The 21,145-nt window shown below is 42.8% G+C and overlaps 1 protein-coding gene and 1 long non-coding RNA gene across 4 annotated transcripts in view; one reads left to right on the forward strand and one right to left on the reverse strand.

The window, feature by feature from the left end:
- Positions 1–21,145, forward strand: part of AFF1 (ALF transcription elongation factor 1) — a 208,766-nt gene that overhangs the window by 55,817 nt on the left and 131,804 nt on the right. The window lies entirely within an intron of this gene.
- LOC132001186 (uncharacterized) lies at positions 10,680–20,582 on the reverse strand. Its single transcript, XR_009399549.1, has 3 exons — positions 20,495–20,582; positions 11,665–11,824; positions 10,680–10,869 (listed from the first exon to the last, which is right to left on the reverse strand). It is a non-coding gene; the product is annotated as an uncharacterized LOC132001186 (long non-coding RNA).

Raw genomic sequence — 21,145 nt, forward strand, 5'->3', positions numbered from 1 at the left:
CACCTGGAGAACGCCAGACCAGACCAACTGTGATAATATATCCCTGTTTGTCTTTTGCAGAAGCCGTCTAGCCGACTTCAAAAAGTAAGGTCAAATTTGAGAGTGCTGTGATGAAACATAGCTAGATGTCAGGAAAAGTATTTCCTAAAAGACCGAAAAAGTGATCCAGTGACTGACGGCTCGACAGCGTAACGGTAGCTTCTCCCGGGAGGCCAGTTGGCACAGTGATGAAGAGCAAGGGTTCTCGGAGCCCGGGTCATAGCTCAGTCCCCCCACTTACCAGCTGTGTGACTGAGAAAATGACCCAAATCCGTGGGCCTCACCATCATTCTCTGTAAAGCAGGGATGGTGATACTGTACTTGGCTTAATGGCTTGTGGTGGAAATTAATTGAATATGGACAAAGCACTGTGTACTGTGGGTGCTCAGCAAACACTCACCGTTCCAGTCACTAGCAAAATTTTTCCAGCACCCTCCTTGCCACTGTGCTCAGACTTTGATATTGAGGGCTGTTACTAAACATCTCAAGCACACACACTGAGGGCATTTTGTATTTGGCAAAAAGTCCTCTTTCTGTGAATTTCCAAGTGGAAGGAGCTTAGGAGCCCATTAAGTTGTTAATCATTTTACGGCAGGAGGCCAGCTGGCTTTGAGATGTTAAAGGGCACTAACTAGTCTGTCAACTGGGAGTAGAGTTCCCAGCTGAGAGTTCTCACCAGGACTGCTGGAGCTGCCAGGAAGTCGCCTCCTTTCTGACACTATGGGCGACACTTGTGAACTAAAACTGGTCTAAGTGTCTTTTTTTTTTTTAAAAAAAGATTATTTATTTATTTATTTATTTGACAGACAGAGATCACAAGTAGGCAGAGAGGCAGGCAGAGAGAGAGAGAGAGAGAGAGGGAAGCAGGCTCCCTGCGGAGCAGAGAGCCCAATGCGGGGCTCGATCCCAGATCCCTGAGATCATGACCCGAGCCGAAGGCAGCAGCTTAAGCCACTGAGCCACCCAGGTGCCCCTGGTCTAAGTGTCTTAAAGGAATCCTTAAACATGATATATAAAACTAATTAACTCTGTGACTTAGAGAGCCTTGATCATGAAGAGATATAATTGGTTAATCAACTTTTTTTTTTTTTTAAAGATTTTATTTATTTATTTGACAGACAGAGACCACAACTAGGCAGAGAGGCAGAGAGGGGGAAGCAGGCTCCCTGCTGAGCAGAGCGCCCAAGGCGGGGCTCTATCCCAGGACTCCCAGACCAAGACCTGAGCCGAAGGCAGAGGCCTAACCCACTGAGCCACCCAGGCGCCCCCAACGTTTTGTTCTTTACATTTGTTATATTTTCAAGATATTTAGGACATAGAAAAATGCCCTTTCCCTGAGTTAGTAAGGACTTAGAAGACAAGGATTTTTAAAGCTCTCCTATTGGGTTGTGCAGGGTTTTGGACATAATAGATGCTCAATAAATGCTGCTTGGGTTTCATTTTAATCTTCCTATTTGGCGTGTGACCTACGTGGGAGCTCAAAGCTCAGGACCTCAAATGAAGCCCCCTGATTTTTTGAAGAGGCTCTGCCTGCCAGTGGAATGCAAAACTCATGCCTCAAGTTAGGTTTTGAATCGTTTGGATTTAAACATTGGCTGGGGAAAAAAATAACATTTAGGAAGAGCCTGGCTTTTACAGGCAAACGTCAGTAGTAGACATAACCTCTTTTTGTATGTGGGGAGATGAGATCTTTTTTTTTTTTTCTTTTAAGAATTTATTTATTTATTTGTCAGAGAGAGAGCATAAGCAAGGGAATGGCAGGCAGAGGGAGAGGGCAAAGCAGGCTCCGAGTTGAACAAAGAGCCCGATGTGGGACTCAGTTCTAGGACATCATGACCCGAGCCCTCCAGATTCTGTATTTCTAAGCAGCCTCCTGTGTAGGGCTGCCACCGCTGCTGCTCTGACATCCTCACATGAGGTAGCAAGGCTAAAAAGCAGAGGTTTTCAAACTTGGCTTCACATTAAATTACCCGAGAAGATTTTAAAAATACTGACGCAGGCGTCCCACCTCCAGTCATTGGCCTGGGATGTGGCCCCGAGTGTCAGGAATGTTTCTGTATCCCCAGGTGATTCTCCTTTAGAATCAAGGCTGTGCACTAGGGCTCAGTCTGAAGGATCTGAATGGTTTCCATTATTAGTTCACATCTGTGAAGTACCTGTGTTCTAAGTCATGTCCTCTGTGTGTGTGTTTTAAATTATTATTATTTTCTGTTATTTTTTTCTCCCTTCTCCTTTGGACCCCATGTTTTGAAAGAACCCCTCTACGAAAGAAACTCCATGTAAACATCTTTGCTGTCTTCCCATTTTTCATGTAATCAAACCACATAAGCTGGTCAGTCAGTCAGACTTCCTGGTGAGCGTGAGCTCCCTGGTGTTACCACACGGAGTTGGCATACCCTCCAGGAAGGCCCAAAGCAGAGTCCTGCTCCTACTTTTCCATGGGCAAATATGGGATTTCCTTTGGACTTTCTGAAATGTCAACAGTAGTTCGGTGATCTCCATTTGTGGACCTAGGGCAGAGTCCAGCGATTACATAAATGAAAAGGGCTTCTTCGGTTCTTTTGGTTGGGGGCAGAGCTCTTCCTCGAGCCCAGGTGTTGGAAGCAGTCTCGAAGCTGCTGAGAGTGGGAGTTCCTCACAGTCCTCTTTCAGTCATTATTTATCTATTAGCGGCGTTATCTTTTGGCTGCCTTTCCTCTAACGAGCACACTTTCCCTTTGACCCTGTCCCACCTCGTGACTTGATACACAGGAGAGCTGGGAGCTTGTGGGAGAGCATGAAGGTTAAGATAGCAGAGGAGGCTCCGAGAAGACCTGCCTTGGTTGGGATTTGAAAAATGGTAGGGGGTCTCCAGCTGGAGAGGACAGAAAGAGCATTCCAAGGAAGAAAATACTCTTGTGCAAAGATGGCTGGCATGAGAGGCGTCTGGTGAAGGGTGTCTGGCGATCAGCTGAGGAAGCAGTGGAGGGGGTTGGCTGAGGGGAAGGGCTGCTGAAGTTTGACCCAACGGGGATGGGCATTGGATGTCCCTGAAAGAAGTATGGTCTTCACCCTGAAGGCCGCAGGCAATGCGTATTTTTTATCTTCTCTTTTCCTTTTTTTCCCCACAAGAGAATAACATCTGATGTGTATTTTAGGAATGATATATTCTGGCAGTAGTGTTGAAGGCTAAGTGGGGAGAGGTTGGCAAGAGAAAGAATTCTTAAGCTATTGAAAAAAAAAAACCACACAAAAAAACCCCTTCATGATGTATGAGAAAGAACCCGAACTAAGTAAGAGAATGGTAGGGGTTCTAGAAGACCTTGTGATTATTTTTAATTTCCAAAAGGAATTAGATGATAAAAGTGTCAGCTGGGAATAGGTACAAGACTGACGCTAAATAGAATTTGGTCCATTAAGGATGCATTCTGTTAGCCCTAGAGCAGGGGTTTCTAAAGTTTTCTTGTAAAACAGAATCACCTAGATGCCATTTGTTGGGCCACACCCACATTTTCCGATTCTGTAGGTTTGGGTGGGGACTGAAAATCTGCAAAAGAATGCAGGAAAGGAGCAACAGGAATCTCGAGGGAAAATAGAAGACAAAGAGCGGGTTGGTAGAACTTAAACCCAACAACATCAATAATTAAAATAAGTGACTGAACATTTCAGTTACAAGGCAAAGACCAGCAGACTGGGCTTCACCCAACACAATACCCTTACACTAGATACATTTTATTTTATTTTAGATGCACTTAAAATTTTAAAAACATGCATAGGTATAAGGGAAGAAGAATAAGAAATACCCTCAAACAATAAACGTAAGAAAGCTGGACAGCTACATTAGGATCAAGAGGGCAGAAGTAGAACCAATGATGACAGCTGCAGGAAAGCCAATTTTAGGTCTGTGGAGCACTGAACTTTCTGGTCTCATCCCAGGCCAGCAGTGGGAGGGGCTTCCTTTTCAATTACAATAGATGTTCCTGGAGATTCTTTAAAAAGACTAGTCTAGGTAGAGAGCTTTCTTGCATAGAGATGTGGATTAGATGACCTTGGTCTCCTTTCTGGAACTGAGATTTGATTATAGTTTATTTAATTCATTTTTTAAAAGATTTTATTTATTTATTTGAGAGAGAGAGTGTGTGCATGCTCATGAGTGAGGCACAGGCAGGGGGAGCAGTGGAGGAAGAGGGAGAAGCAGACGCCCCATTGAGCAGGAAGCCTGATGTGGGGCTCCATCTCAGAACCCTCAGATCATGACTGTAGCCAAAGGCAGCTGCTTAGCCGACTGAGCCACCCAGGCACCCCTGATTATAGTTTATTTTTTATAATAATTGTGATTTTTGTTTTGTTTTAAAAGGCTAGGAATGCAGCTATATGTTCATTTTATAATAATTAGAAAATATTTAGGTGCCCAGAATAAGACAGACCATTTGCTTCTTTCATCCAGAAATATCTATGGCAAGCATTTTGGTACAGAGGCCCAGTCAAATTTTTTAATATGCATATTCAAGTAAATTTTGATGAAGTGGGTTCCTAACAAATGCACTGTATTGTGATTGCTTTTTCCTCCCCTAAACCTTACACTATATTATAATATCTTCCTATGTCATTAAATATTTTTATAAAACAGGAGGTGAAAGCATATTCAGCCCAGGGGAAGATAAAGCATTTAGAGAGAGTGTAAATTGAAAATAATAGAGGGGCATCTGGGTGGTGCATTCAGTTGACATGTCTCACTCTTGGTTTCCGCTGAGGTCATGAGCTCAGGGTCATGGGATCGAGCTCTGCGTCTGGCTCCTCACTGAGCACAGTCTGCTTGAGATTCTCTCCCCTCTGCCCTTTGCTCTCTCTTTCACTCAATCTGAAAATAAATAAAAATCTTTAAATTGAAAATAATAGAGAAGTAGTTCAAGTGAAGAGATCCCCATCCCTGTCTCCCTGCACCCCTGCATTTCTACTATCTCAAGAGAACTCCGTGATTTTGGGTGGTGATTACATGTGGAGAAGGAACCAGGAAAAGGAGTAACTGATCTTTAGTTTGGGTGATGGATACTGGTGGATAACCAAGGGACCAAGGGGAGAGGAGTGGGCTGATGGAATTGGGGTCTGATTAATTTTGGCCCTGTTGAGTTGCAGGGGGTCACTGTCTGGCCCGTGGCGGTTTTTCAGGCCATCTTTGTCTCGTTACCTCATGTTGTCTTTTCCTTTTTTTTTTTTAAGGTGGCACTACTCCCCACACCACCTGTTGTGGTGCACACTCACTGTTTTTTGCTAGTCAGAAATGTAAGGAAGTAGGTGTTAAGATGTTTACTGCTGTTCATTATAGTTAAACACATTATAAAGATAATGACAGGGGTGCCTGGGTGGCCCAGTGGGTTAAAGCCTCTGCCTTCAGCTCAGGTCATGATCCCAGGATCCTGGGATCAAGCCCCGCATGGGGCTCTCTGCTTAGCAGAGAGCCTGCTTCCCCACCTCTCGCTGCTTGCCTCCCTGCCTACTTGTGATCTCTCTCTGTCAAATAAATAAATAATATCTTAAAAAAAAATAAGGATAATGACATTTTTTAGTTTTGTTACTCATGTCCCTCCTGATCTGCTGATTGGAAGCCCTTTTTAAATTCTGCTTTCTGCTTTTATTTACAAGAGTGGAACCATCTTCAGTCTTCTTCTCTCAGTTCTTTCCCATCCCTTCTTTGGGGTGTGAGGCATTGTGTCCTTTATAAAGAAAATGCCCTTTGCAGACTAAGCAGCAGGTCAGGCTGAATCATAGGTGTCTCCTGGCATCTCCAGGGTGACACACTTTTCACTAAGTGAATGATACATTTTGGACAGCCTTCCAAGTGCCTTTTCATACCCAGGATCATGTTTCTGGGCAGTTGGAAAGAATGAACTTGGAGTTGTGGAGAGAGGTTTGGGCTGAGTCAAAGTTTTGGAGAGTCATTGATGATATTGTCCAAGACCACATACAGAGACTGAGAGTTAAGTGAAGTTTTTTTTTTTTTTTCAAACATTTTATTTATTTATTTGACAGAGAGGGAGATCACAAGTAGGCAGAGCAGCAGGCAGAGACAGAGGGGAAGCAGGCTCCCTGCTGAGCAGAGAGCCCAATGCAGGGCTCGATCCCAGGACCCTGAGATCATGACCCGAGCCGAAGGCAGAGGCTTTAACCCACTGAGCCACCCAGGCACCCCTAAGTGAAGTTTTCTTATAATGAATTCCGGGTGTGTGAGCAGAAAGATTATAAAATGAGTTCCCCCCAGATAGATTGGCATCCTAAAAGTCCACAGAGGAGAGCTTTAAGGAGGGTGGTCATTGACATCATCAAGGAAGCTTCATTTAGGAAGTTTGGCTGGGATAGCAGGAGACTGGGTGATAGCTTTTTTCTTTCTTTCTTTTTTTTCTTAAAAGATTTATTTAGTGAGAGCTAGAGCATGGGGATGGGGCAAAGGGAGAGAGAGGGAGAGGGGAAAAGTGGGGGAGAGGAGACTCCCAAATGAGCAGGGATCCCCTTGTGGGACCCGATCCGAGACTCCATTTCACAAACCTGAGATCATGACCTCGAGATCATAACCTGGGCTGAAACCAAGAGTCAGATGCTTAGCCAACTGAGCCACCCAGGTGCCCCAGGTGATAGCTTTTAAGAAGAGGAGACTGATACGTGAGAGAAATGGCTGGTTCTGGAACCGGGGTAGAGAAAAATCAATGAGCCTGGAACATCTTGGAGGAGCAGGAGTTAGGGGAGTACTCAAAAGACAAAAGTATGGGAGCAAACCAAAGGGACAAGGAGCTAACCTGAGAGCACCCCATGGCCAGGGCTGAAATTTATTTTGTTTATTTATTTATTTATTTTGATGAATAGCACTGAACTATAACCCAAAGGATAAAGTAGCCATGAACCCATACTGATAGAAAGAAATGATTATATGAATTAATAAATGGAGAAGAAGCCTGTCCCTCCCACAGAAGAATTCAAATAGGATGTGTAGATACCACCCACACTCTACAGGAGGTGGAGTGTAATTCCCTTTTTTCCTCCAAGGGAAAACCCAGATAAACCCAGATTGGTCGGGGAGGTGAGGGGGACATTCCACAGCATACCTGGCCTGAACTCAAAACTGTGAAGGTCATGAAAAGCCAAGAAAAACGGAGATACTCTCACAGAACACAGAGTGCAATACTGTGGATTTGCTCTTGGAACAGATAGAGAACATGAATGGAAAAACTGAATTCAAAACAAAGTCTGGAGTTCCAAGTAATATACCAGTGTTGATTTCTCAGTTTTGGCCAATGAAAAATAGTGCTATAAGTGTGAAAATGGGGAAACTGACTGGGAGGTATATGGGAATTCTTTGCAACTTTTCCATATATCTGCGATTATTCTAAAGTTAAAAAAAAAAAATAGGGCGCCTGGGAGGCTCAGTCGGTTAGGCTTCTGCCTTTGGCTCAGGTCATGATGCCTGGGTCCTGGGATCGAGTCCTACACTGGGCTCCCTGCTTCTCCTTCTACCCTTTTCTCCTGCTCATGATCTCTCTCTCTCTTTCTCACTAAAAAGTCCAAAAAGAAAAAATTTTAATGTGCTGTGTGTGTGTGTGTGTGTGTGCGCACACATTGGGATGGGGTTTTGGAAACAAGCTTGTTTGCAGGGTGAGAATAAGTCATTGGTGTGGAGGGGCAGGGATCTTGGGGACGGTGAGGAGAGATGCTCTAACAGTGCACAAATAGAAGGAGATGTGGAAAAGTGTAAACTAGAAGTAGAGCAAAAGACATTTATTCAGTGAAGAGTGAGCTGAAGTTGGGTGGTAGTCCTCAACGTTTTTGCTTGTGTAAACCCCCCTCCTCACCAGAATGTTGAAAAACTGCAAGTCTTCATTTTCACACCTATGAGAGAAAATCTTCCACCTAGTTTTGTAATTCTGTATTGCTAGCCAGAGAAGGGATGGGCCTTGCTACAGGTTACCTGAATGTCTTTAATGAGGAACCATCCATGAATATTTCTTGATTGGAGCTCAGGAATTCTCCTACATAGATCTGTTCCTGGCCTCAGAGGTGTTTACACCCTGGAGCTGTATACCGTTGATTTGGGATGAGTGAGAGGTCTGCTTTTCTCGGTCAGGTAGGGAAAGGCAAGTGGGAAATGAAGGGAAAGGCTGAAGAGGGCATTTGGAGTTAAGGACCTTGGGAAGAAGTTTACCTAAAACCTTTGCGAATTTCCTTGGGTCACCAGTTTGAAGACCACAGTAGAGGACCTGAGAAATGGGGAATAAAGCTTTCGAATAGTGCCTGGAGAAGAAGAGGGTCAAGAGCAGTGTGGGGAGGACTGCTTTGTGTTGAGGTCATAACTTAAGAGGGAGCCAGTTAATTTCTAGTGATGCTTATGATACAGTTTTCCCTGCTAGTTCTGTCCTCCTCAGACTGCTCAGCCTTTTTTTTTTTCCCTCCTTTGTCTCTTCTTTCTTTTTCTGCTTTATGTGAGATCTTCCATTGGGAACTTTGAGCAGTCTTTTGGTGAAGTGAATTTTGCAGTGCCCTCATTAAACAACATTCCACTGAAATGAAGTAATAATCCTTAGGAGATGTGACCTATGCAACTTTTAGACCCAAAATGCTATGAAAGAGTAGAGTCATTGAATGTTGTGGATCAGATGTGTATAGTACATTGAATGAAGCATTTTACATTTTGGATTAAGGCAACCTATGTAACCTCTCTCCATCCCCCACCCCACCCCCCGCCCTGCCCTTTAATTTCAGCTAAGGTATGTTAAAAAGATTTTGCCTTCTAAATTAAAAAAAAAAAAAAAAAAAGGTAATACATATATGTATACACACACACATATTTTAAACATATGCCTTTGTATTTTGCCAAATGATGGAACACGAAAGATGATTCTGCTTTAGCTCACAATATTTAGACATACTTGTGATTGTACTTACAATGTGTTACATCTGCCATATATTGTTGCCACTGCATGTGTTCAGGTGTCATTTATAAAGACTGTTAACTTACAAAGCTAATAGAAAGATACTCTTGTGATTCAAGAACATAGCTTGGATTGTAACACAGTCTGTTGCACTCACCTTATAAATTCTATACTATTTATTACATTGTGTACCTTTTGGTTTTAGCATACTTGGTCACTCTTAATTCAGAAAATGTAGACTGATTAGCATATTCTCACTGTATAGAGAAACTGATTTTGTTGTATAGACGATGTTTTGGTGTCTTGTAACATCTTTCTATTTTCATTAGCAATTCTTCACTGTACTGGGCCATTAATAAGATAGCACCAAGTTTTTAAAGGGGCAGTGAAGATTAAGAGGTGATCTTACCTCTTACTTGTAAACTCAGTTGGGTCTGTGAGCTGGTCTAGTTTGAGTGTGCTTCAGGGCCCAGCCATTCTCCACCTGACGTCCTCAGGACCTCAGGGGGCTCCCTCATTGGGTGCCAGGGAGATCATGAACACATGAGAGTATAACAGACGTATACGTGGGGCTTTCTCCTCAAATTTCATTGGAAAACCAAAGAAATTTGTGCCCCTCCGCCCCGCCAAAGGTTAAAAATGTTGTCTTTGTTCAGTTTCATTACTGAACAGGTCTGTGGTGGGGACACTGTGGTGGTTTCCAGACGCTTGGAAGTGGTAACACCCATGTTCGTATTGCTGTACTTCAGCCACAGACAGTGTCTAACTCCAGAAAATTTCTCTTGCACTTTCGTCTAGTATTTTTAGATCTATTACAAGTCAAATATAATCCCGCTTCAGTTTTAAATTACCCTCTCTAATTTACAAACAGTTTTGACAGCCTGGGTAATCTCAGGTGTAATCATGATCTGGTGATTCCCTTTTTCTTTTTGGGGAACTGTTGGCTGTATTCTTTCATTTCTTTCTATTTAAATAGTGCCAGAACAATTAACACAGTTCACAGAGGAAACATGTAATTTTGTTGTTACATTTCCAGCCTGTGGTAAGTGGAGACTGTGAGTAAATGCTCTTATGAAATACTGTTTCATCTTACTTAGATGTCCAATAGCAATTTGTTTAAAGCACAGATGATCCTAGTTTGTATTGAGAAGAGTAGGAGAAACATGGGAGGAAATGGTAAGCAGAAAATTCTTAGGGGTAGACTTTCCCCCTGAGTTTATACTTTGTTTCCTTGAAGGTTTATCACTCTACTATGAATTTATGCATGCAGTGGTGTATTATTTTTTGATAGAGGTCTCTGACAATGAAGATAAATGCTGTCCAACTGCTGCTATAAAATGATGCTGGAATTATAAACAGATAGTGAGAAAAAAAGCTCTTAACATTATTTTCTAAATAGGCATTTAGAATTCTAGGTTAAGTGGTTCTCACCTAGAAGCAGACAAGTATTACCTGGAGAATGTGCTGAAATGCATATCCCTGGGACCTCAGCCCACGAGGACTTTGATTCAGTCGTTGTAGACTCCACTTTTTTTTTTTAACACAAGCCTCAGGTGATCTGACCATATTTTTTCAAAGCTGATGGAGGTCCTAAGAGGTTACATGGGACTAATTATAAGAATATTACCTGTAATGCCGAAGAAGCCATGATGAGTGTGGAGAGGTGAGGTGGACATGGAAAAGTTTGTGCCCCACAATTACATTGAGAACCCCAAGGAGTTTTACATATTTGGGTTTTATTTATTGATGCTTACTGGATTAGAAATTAAAACTGAGGGATGCCTGGGTGGCTCAGTTAGACATCTGCCTTCAGCTTAGGTCATGATCCCAGCGTCCTTGGATTGAGTCCTGCATTGAGCTCCATGCTCAGTGGGGAAGCTGCTTCTGTTTTTGTCTGCTGCTCCCCCAGCTTGTGCTCTCTTTTTCTCTCTCTCTGACAATTAAAACATTTTATTAAAAAAATTGATATTGAGATATTTAAAACATTAAATATTTAAAATAATAAACCCATTGTTAATTTAAATACATTCTTAATGAAAAAAACTATTTCCAAAATAAAATAAACTGATGATAGCTATGGCATTATTTTACGTATGCAAATCTCTTTATTCTTAACACAGTAGAAGGTTAATACAGTAGATTCTCATATATGTTTTTTTATTCTATCTGTTCCATTGTTGTTTTGTTGAAATCTGTGAAGACGATCCAGCCTCACACAGAAAAGGACAGCAGTATTTTAATGCTTCCTTTGATATTACACCCAAATTATACAAGTCATATTTTCTTAAAGCTTGGTCGCAATATAGAGTCTGATATCCTGTCACTGAGGTGTTTTGTTAATTTTTTTACTTTGATATGTTAAAATCCATTGTTCTGCCATACACATTCAGTGACTGTTCTACCCATGCATGACTTTGTATCGATTAGAAGATGCTGGTCACGAAGTTAGGCCGATCTTCTAAAATCACATTTATTTCCCTCATCTTGTTACGGGAGCTCAAGGGTGCAAGAACAACGGGGGGGGGGGGGGGAAACAGACCAGGTTCTGCCACTTGCACTAAAAATATCTAAAGGCCCAGAGACTAATGGTGGTGAAACAAGAAAGGAATTTCAGTGAGGTCAACACTGGGAAGACAGAGACTAATGTCCTAAAAATGTCTCCAAGGTGCTGAGAATACTTCTAAGTTTATATGGGGAAGAGGCGGAGCAAAGATCAGTAGGTACTCACAGCAGCAGCAGCAGCAAAGGTCGGGTTGACTGTTGTCTTGGGGTAGATCATGTGGGGCTGGCTGGCATCAGGGGAGTAGTTTTATTGCTTGAGGGGGTAGTTTTGGTTCCCATCACGGGATGTTTTGCCTGCTGGGTTTTTGCCCGAGTTAACAGATACGCTGGAGGGAAAAACAAAGCGATTAAGCAGAAAAGGTTGAAGGCAAAATGGAGTAAATCATGGCAAAGACTGGGTCCTTCTTCAAATCCTTACTGTCACCTCATCATTCCATTTCAAGGGAGGAAGTGACTGTGTAACTACTTCCCGTGGACCACGGTTAATGTAGGAATTTTGGAATGGGAGATTTTGACACGTTAGGAGAATTTGGCTTCTTGTGTCCCTGCTGAGGAGGATGGCAAGGGCATCTCTGAGCCGGTACAAGCATGGGCTTCTGGGTGACAAACACAGAGTCAGACAACCACCAGAGAGATGAACAAGAAATACAGTAATGCTTAACAGGGCATATTTCCATTCAAAAGGACTCGAATTTAGTCAGCTGCTGAAAGGATCTAGAAGTAGGGCATCTGTAGCAGTTATGTGTTTGTTTAAATCTTTCACGGCTTCAATTACATTTTTTTGAGTAATGTGGAATAGAGACCTAACATTCTGTTTTAATGAGAGCACAGGTTCCTCCTTGGGCTGCAGTCAAAATGTCAAGGACCGTCCAGTTTTGAAGGGCTTCCTTTTGAATTGCTGGGGTTTCATCATTTAGGAGAGTGACTGCATGCTGGGTTTGCACAAAGGTGGCTGTTGTATGCTTGGCTAAAGCCCCCCACATTGGTAGAGGCAGCTTTTGGGACAAATATAGCTAAGGGATAAAACCGTCAAGAAGCGCTCTTTGGGGGCATCTGGTGACTCAGTGGGTTAAGCTTCTGCCTTCAGCTTGGGTCATGATCTCAGGGTCCTGGGATTGAGCACCGCATCGAGCTCTCTGCTCAGCGGGGAGCCTGCTTGCCCCTTTCTCTGCCTACTTGTGATCTGACTGTCACATAAATAAATAAAATTAAAAAAAAAAAAAAAAAAGCCCTCTTTGCCTGAAGTTGAGCTTTAACAATACCCCAGTTATGAGAAATTGCTGGAATTTAACTTGAATTTAATCAGTGGGAGATAGCTCATCCCCAAGTACGTCAACTAATCCAATCACAAGGAAGGGAAAGCCATCCATTATTTCCACAAGTCCATAGCTAACCCCATAGAGTGGGGTACACTCTGTGGTTTTTAAGGAGCGATTTTTGCCATCCCGGCCGCATAGAATCAATCCATCAAGGTGATAGTTGAGTTACACAGTTGTAAGGAATTGGTTGAGATGATCCCTGAATACTGTCTAGCTTTTCATTGCATAGGGGAGCAGCTTTACTCCATTGGACTCAGTCAGCAGGTAGCTACTCAGTTTTCCCACACGTGAGGTGGGGTGGGGTGTGGGTGGGGGTGGAATTTATCTGTTCTTTTCCTAAGGGAAACACATGGTGATGAGCTGCACCTTCCCACCAGAGGAGCAAAGTATACCCAGAGAAATATTCACCTCCGACTTGTGTTTCCTCAGGGAGGTCCTGTGTGACCTTGGTGAATAATTTGAGAAAGTTAGTCCAGTGGACCACCTCAGACTTAATGTGGACTGAGAAGGGAGTGTAAAGAACTCCTAATGAGCAAGTGCCTCTCCTTGGTCCAACTGCTCAGTTATATGCCCATGGGTTCTTTTATTATCCTTACGGAGTGACAGACACGAAGATTATCTATACGTTGAGTTATTGTGGCAATTTCTCTGAAGTTTGCCTCAAGCTCTGTGTAGGTTAGGTGAACAACAAACCTTTAAAGACAATCAAAACTAGAATCAAACATCCACAAAAGTGTGTTATTGAGACATCATTTTTCTCTCTAAAATCACCCTCATTTCCAACAAAGATAGCCATAGTAAGACCAGTTTGTAAAACAAGTCCGGTTTTTAACAAACTTGGCCTAATTATTTACAAAATTACAGCGAGAGTAGTAATTGGCCATATAAGTTCTTTTACATCTGCTTTGCTGGAACTTTTTTTTTTTTTTTTTTTTTAATCTGACAGAGAGCAGAAGCAGGGGGAGCAGCAGAGGAAGAGGTAGAAGCAGGCTCCCCCCTGGGCAGGGAGCCTGATGTGGGGCTCCATTCCAGGACCCTGTGATCATGACTTGTGCTGAAGGCAGATGCTTAACTGATCGAGCCACCTAGATGCCCCTTGCTGGAATTTTTTATAAGGAATTTCAGATTGAACTTTTAATAGCCTCTCAAAGTGAGAAGTCAAGTCAAATACTTGCCATCAGATCCTACTGCAATATCTGTAGATTTGGGTGAATTTCTCTCTTCTTGAGGTCCCCCAAGTATCCTACCTCCTGCATCTGCCAGGAAGTGACATTCTTGACTCACTTGGTAAGGCTGCTGGAAACTCTGTAAGCAAAGTATCCGGGCACATCTTTAAGGGCGAGTGTTGGCTGCATAAAGTCAATTTCAGTTCCTTAAAAGTATGTGGTCATATCTGAGTCTATGTATGTCTCTGTCAAATATGACATTCCCACAAAGCCTTGGTAATATAACCAGTGTTTCCAGTGGTGTTCCGTTATAAGGAGAACAGATTCTTATTAAATGTATGTCACCAGTTATAATTGTCATGAAAGAGAATACTTAATGAGAGTTCCTGAATTTTAGAGGGTTCAGATTGGGAGAAAAGATTAATGTTTCCATTCGTTCATAAAGGACTATTTTATCATATTTCTGTGAGTCATAGATATTTTAAGAGAAAAAAATGTCCTTAAATCTGGAAGAGCAGGGGCGCCTGGGTGGCTCAGTGGGTTAAGCCGCTGCCTTCGGCTCAGGTCATGATCTCAGGGTCCTGGGATCGAGTCCCACATCGGGCTCTCTGCTCAGCAGGGAGCCTGCTTCTCTTCCTCTCTCTCTGCCTGCCTCTCTGCCTACTTGTGATCTCTCTCTGTCAAATAAATAAATAAATCTTTAAAAAAAAAAAAATCTGGAAGAGCAAACATGAGAGAACAGTGTTTCAAAGGATAGTCATAAAAACTATAATCATCTTCCTCAATTCATTTACTTCCTTGTTACTAAATCTTGTTCTGTTTGCAACTTTTCCATTAGTTTTGGAAATTCTTATCCAGTTTAGTTTTGTGATTTAAGGATATCAGAAACCCATATTTGTCAAAAGTCCTTTTCATGAGTTTCCTTGATGAAACATGTTTTGCAAGAGCATCAGAACAATAATTGTAAATGACAAAAGATTAAGAGATGGGCTGGTTAAAGATCCGATGAGTTCATCATTATGCAGTTGATAAGAAGATCCAGTTCTTTCTGTGACATATGGCATTTCAATAAGTAGAATGTCAAGTGATGGCCTCAGGATGTATTAAAATTTTAAAAATTTTCATATAATTTCTAGGGCAGAGGGGTGCCTGGGTGGCTCAGTCAATTTAGCATCTGCCTTCTGCTCAGGTCATGATCTCAGGGTCCTGGGATTGAGTCCTGTATTGGGCTCCCTGCTCAGAGGGGAACCTGCTTCTCCTCCCTCTGACCCTCCCCCTCCTCATACTCTCTCTTTCTCTCACTCTCTCACTCAAATAAATAAAATAAAAAAATTCTAGGACAGTTACAGCATTTGCCCATGAAGTATAACCTAAGAAGGTTTATCATCATTTGACAGTGCTTCCTGTGTAATTTTTTTTTTAAAGATTTTATTTATTTATTGACAGACAGAGATCACAAGTAGGCAGAGAGGCAGGCAGAGAGAGAGAGGAGGAAGCAGGCTCTCCTTCCCCTGTAATTTAACATACTAAATAAACAAGCCTGATTAGTCAAAAAGACTTCATTTAGAATTTGAATTTTAGGGAGGTGTTGTTGAAAACCTCAGGTCTTATTATTTTTTTAATTAATCATTTTTTTTTAAACCTCAGGTTTTAAAGAAACATGCCTAGATAGAATTACAAATCAATATAAAATATAACATATAATTATTTATTTAACCCAAGTGGCAATAAGAGATTCTATAGGTTACATAGTCGTTAGCAAAAACTTAGCCTCTTTAATAATGAGAAGTTTTAATCTTCTTAATCAAAGACCTGATAAAGACAAAACATGGAAACTGTTTTTTGGGGCAGATTAAAAACAAACAAACAAACTTTGTTTACAATCTCTTATCAAGAGTAGACCAATAGGGCGCCTGGGTGGCTCAGTGGGTTAAGCCACTGCCTTCTGCTCAGGTCATGATCTCAGGGTCCTGGGATCGAGTCCCGCATGGGGCTCTCTGCTCAGCAGGGAGCCTGCTTCCCTCTCTCTCTCTCTGCCTGCCTCTCTCTCTACTTGTGATCTTTCTCTGTAAAAAAAATAAAAAAAATCTAAAAAAAAAAAAAAAAAAATTGCAACCTGATTTAAAAAAAAAAAAAAAAAAGAGTAGACCAATAATCTAAGAAAACTTTGTCATTTTTACAGAAAGAAAAAAAAAAATTCCAGTCTTATCAGTGTCCTTTTAAAATTCATTCATTCCAATCCTAGTCACTCCTGAACATGCACAAAACTGTTCTCCAAAGATTCCCCTTCACAAACCTTCCACAAGGGTTTGTTTTTTACATTCAGATTTTATCCTAAGTTTTCTCTCTCCAACCAGTCTCGTTTTGGGACAAAACTCCTTTCTTTTTCCGCAACAAAATTGTACTTCCATTCTCCTAACCTTTCTTATCAGAAGCCCATCTTACTTTCCCTACATAGAGTTGCTCTCCTTATCACATCTAGCAGTCTTAATTACATCCAGTAAAAACTTTAACAACCGACTGTGAACTGTTACAACCAGAATTCTTAGGTTGACAAATTTATAAATATATTTCATAATTTTTAGGAATATGTTTTTTCGGGGCGCCTGGGTGGCTCAGTGGGTTGAAGCCTCTGCCTTCGGCTCAGGTCATGATCCCAGAGTCCTGGGATCGAGCCCCGTATCGGGCTCTCTGTTCAGCAGGGAGTCTGCTTCCTCCTTCTCTCTCTGTCTGCCTCTCTGCCTACTTGTGATCTCTGTCAAATAAATAAATAAAATCTTTAAAAAAAAAAAAAAAAAGGAATATGTTTTTTCATAGTATGACTTTCATAGTATGAAGCATAAAATATGTTTATTAGTAGACCCAACTATCTTCAGTTTCTTTGTAATAAGAGGCCAAAAGCAGATAAACCTGTGTTTAGTAAGTAATGTTTCAGTATTTTATCTTACTTGGAAAAGACTTACATATACAGTGAATTCAAACCAATTTGTTATTTAAATAGTGAAATTTCAAAGTATTAGTTTACCAAAGATTTTGAAAGCTGTTTAAAACTTTACTCTTAGGTGGCTCAGTTGATTTCAGTGTCTGACTGTTGATTTCGGCCCAGGTCATGATCTTGTCTGCCTCTGGGCTCCGTGGGGAGTCTGCTTGGGATTCTCTTGGTTTCCCTCTGCAACCCCCTCCCCCACCCCACCTTGAGTGTGCTCCTGCTCTCTTTCTCAAATAAATCTTAAAAAAAAAAAAATACCTATAAACTTTTTAAAAAATCAACTTGCTTTTAACAATTACCCAGGAAAACTTCATGAGAGAGACTAAATTAGCCATCACTTTGGGTCATCTTTTTGCTGACCAATTGCAATAGAGATAACATGAACTTACTTGACCTTACAAACCTTGGTAGAATGAGTTTTGTATTTAATTCTGATAACTCCAAAGACATCTTTTTTTTTTTTTTAAGATTTTATTTATTTGTCAGAGAGAGAGAGGGAGCAAGAGTGAGCACAGGCAGACAGAGTGGCAGGCAGAGACAGAGGGAGAAGCAGGCTCCCTGCTGAGCAAGGAGCCCGATGTGGGACTTGATCCCAGGACGCTGGGATTATGACCTGAGCTGAAGGCAGCGGCTTAACCCACTGAGCCACCCAGGCGCCCCAAGACATGTCTTTTTTAATTAACAACTTTGAATTTGCTTTAATACCAGGTATTCTGCACCTGTGTCCTCTAAAAAGTCCATCAGTTTTTTCCCCACTGTCAGTTTTACCTGGGGCTCTTGGGGGGAAATCTGAAGTAGGTGGGTTGAGTCTAGGGGAGCTCCTGGACTCCTTCATGCTGATTTGGGAGGTACTTTAGTTTGCACCTCGTATAGAGGGGGCCAATAGTTTGGGGTGCTTTTTGCTCCTTGATGGTGAAGGTAGGGGAAGCAGGAGCCCATGGCACCGGAAGCACCAAGGATAATGAAGGAGCCAGCTGTGTCAGCCAAACCGGTGGTGGTACGGAAACAGGAGGGTGGAGGAGGTGGTGGCAGAGGTGGCAGGGGTGCCCCCAGCAAGGGTGGAGGTAGACTCAAAGTTTGGACTAACATTCCTTTATCTCCATCTCCTGTCTTCCCTCCTGCAAAACAGGCTTTTTCTCTGGTTGCTTTTTAGCCCTCTGCCGCATTTATTCAAAGTATGTCCTAATGGACTTTCTTTGGAAAAAGAAGTATCTCCCATCTTCCTAGGCAAAAGTTCAGAAAGAACACAGTAGAAACCCTAAATGAAGCTAAGAGTACCTCTGTTAGCATTCATTCTTCCTCAAAAGTTGGAGCTTCACTAACTGAACCAAACAGCTTCTCCACAAGCTAGAGCCAAATCCAAACGCCCTGTTTGGTGGTAACTGAATGGGAGGAAGAACTCTAAGAGAGTCATTCAGGAGCATCTTTCCTCTGACCTTAACATACATAGGCCAGGCGGTGTTACAGTAAAATACTATCATAGGGTCATAGCTAAAAACAGACTAGTCAGCCAATATTCTCCTTAGGGGGCGGTGAGGGGATATGGAAACAGTACTTCCTGTTCTTACACACACTTCAAGAGAGCTTGCAAACACATATCCTGACTTCTCTACTTGCCACTCGTCCCTTCTCTCCTTTTAACGGTACCTCTAATGACAAATTCTATAAATTCCTTGTTGCAAATCATATGAATGAACCACGCAAGCCCAAAATGGTTTCAAGGAGCTCGGACAGCAGGGAACTAGAGAAGGACGGTGCCCAGCGTGCATTTCTTAGGAACCAAGTCTTTTAGGCCCACTTACTCCTCAGTTCATTTCTCTGCTTCACCAAATGTGGCAAAGGCAGTTTGTGCCTATTTGGGGCTAGGAAAAAGGAGTGTCCCCCAAAACAAGTTTTGGCAGCTCTAAGGGACTATTCTCTTCACTCTCCAGCTGCCTGAGGTCAACTAATCACTAGTGGTTGTCTCCAACCTGTCCTAGTCCCTGATTTGGGAAATGAACAGACGAGCTCTGATGCCCTGCAACCAGCTGCTCTGAGATCCAGGAATCCTAAGAGGGCTGGACAAAATGGAAGCACAGCTCCTGGCCTGACTCAGCAGAAAATTTGTTACTGGAGCCCAAGGGTGCAGGAACATCTGGCTAGGGGGGTGGGAGGCGGCGACAAACAAACCAGGTTCTGCCATTCACCGCTAACAAAATCTAAAGGCTGAGAGACCAGGGGTGGTGAAACAAGAAAGGAATTTATTTCAGTGAAGCCAGTACCAGGAATACCATGGGCTAATGGCCTAAGAACTGTCTCCAAGGTGCTGAGAATATGTCTAAGTTTATATAGGGAAATCACAACAAAGATTGGTGGGTACTCTGCAGCAGAGCAGCAAAAGGTCAGGTTGATTATTGTCTTGGGGTCAGTCACGCAGTGTCTTGCTGGTGTGAGGGCGGCCCTTATTGCTAGAGGGGGTAGTTTCGGTTCCCATCACTGGATGTTTTGCCCACTGGGTCCCTTGGCGTGAGTTAACAGGTAAAGCTGGAGGGGGAAAAAACAAGAACAGATTTGAAGGCAAAATGAAGTCAGGACTATGTCCTCCTCCTATCTCATTGGAAAAGTCTTTTAATTATTGAGACACTATCAAGCTCACAGTGGCAGATGTAAAGTTTTCCGAAATGCTTGAAAGCTCCAATTTTATCACTGGCAATAAATACTGTCAGTTGTTTTCCTTGAGGAAACAGACTCACTTTGTTCATTTTTGAGAAAATGACTGCTGAAAACCCAAGTCGGAGAAAGCACAGTTCATCAGTTGTTCTTGCGCTTAAAAATGGTAGTCCCTGACAAAACAGCTGGTTTAGCTCGCAACTCAATTACACAAGTGCTTTCCTTTCCTTCACTCTGCAGGAGCAGAGCTGTTTGTATGTACTTCTCATTTTCTCGCAGAGAACATCAAAAAGACTTCTACTTGAGGCCTTGTTGAGATTTAACGAAAGTCGTCCTTCCTGCTGCTTGCTTTATTAAGGACATTCGGAAAGGCTCCTTGTTTTAACTGCTAGTGTATGGTGGTGAAGAATGCCCTGATATTAGTGCCGTTTGCAGCCTCTGCCTTGGTTGGTGCTAATGGTGCAATTGCTTTTGCACCATTACTGCAAATGTCAGCACAGTGAAAAAGACAGGCCATGTCTTTGTGTTACTCTAAAAATAGTTCTGACCTCTGAGAGGTTCTTGGGCACTCCCCGGAGTCCACTAATCACACTTCCAGAACCACACATAAAGATGCACTGGGTCTTCCTCCCAGCATTGTATGTTTTCTCGCCAGAGGTCAACATGCCGGTATTCGATGGCTTGTTATTAATACAGTCTGGAGTACCTCTTTGTGAGGTGGGCAACACTGGAGCGGCTCCAGGGGTAACTGAGGAGTCTCCGGGGCAGGCATTCATTTAAGTTTCCAGTTCCTACAGTGTGCTGCTGGAGCCCGCAAGATAGGGTAGCCCAGCCGCCCTCCGTCTCTGCCCACCTAAGGTTTGCCCTGCTTACCTTCAGGCACTGCTCAATGCCTTCCCTGGTCCTCTTAGTAGGACCCGTTTGGGTTTGTACTTCTTGAAGAGTGTTCACTACATTGATGGTTTGCATCCTCGGTGGTTGTTTTTAAAATGCCAACCCCAAAATGAGTTACTGTTTACTTGGTAATCTGTATGTTGTCCCAAGAAAGGGAAGGGCGTCTTGTAAATGTTTTCTCAATGTAATGAAATCAAAACCGAAAGCGAGCAAAGTAAAACAAGGGTGCGTTAGTCGCGCATTTCCTGACTGCACGCATTGGAATGATCAAAAGGACCGAACGTGGTTTACTGCTGCTGTGGTTGTGTGTCTCGCTCACTGCAGCCTCTTGGGGCCCAATATTCAACAAATACTCAGATCGGAGCTGGAGTTCTGAGCGGCCGGGTACTGTGTGTTCCCGCGGTGTGTTTGTACATTGTTAAAACCTGGCAAGAGAGCACTAGCCAGGAGCCTGCAGGCGGGGCTCGACCGCGAGCGAGCGGGCGCGCGGGGTGCGTCGGCGTCCGGGCTCGCTGCCCCCGCCCGGCGCAGCCTCCGGCTCGGGCCGGCGGAGCGCCGTGCCCATTTAAGGAGGCGGACCGTACCACCAGAACTTTCTTGGCAGGGGGTATTCGGGCGAACTCGGGCAAC

This window comes from Mustela nigripes, chromosome 1, assembly GCF_022355385.1.
Source record: "Mustela nigripes isolate SB6536 chromosome 1, MUSNIG.SB6536, whole genome shotgun sequence".
NCBI classification, from domain to species: domain Eukaryota; kingdom Metazoa; phylum Chordata; class Mammalia; order Carnivora; family Mustelidae; genus Mustela; species Mustela nigripes.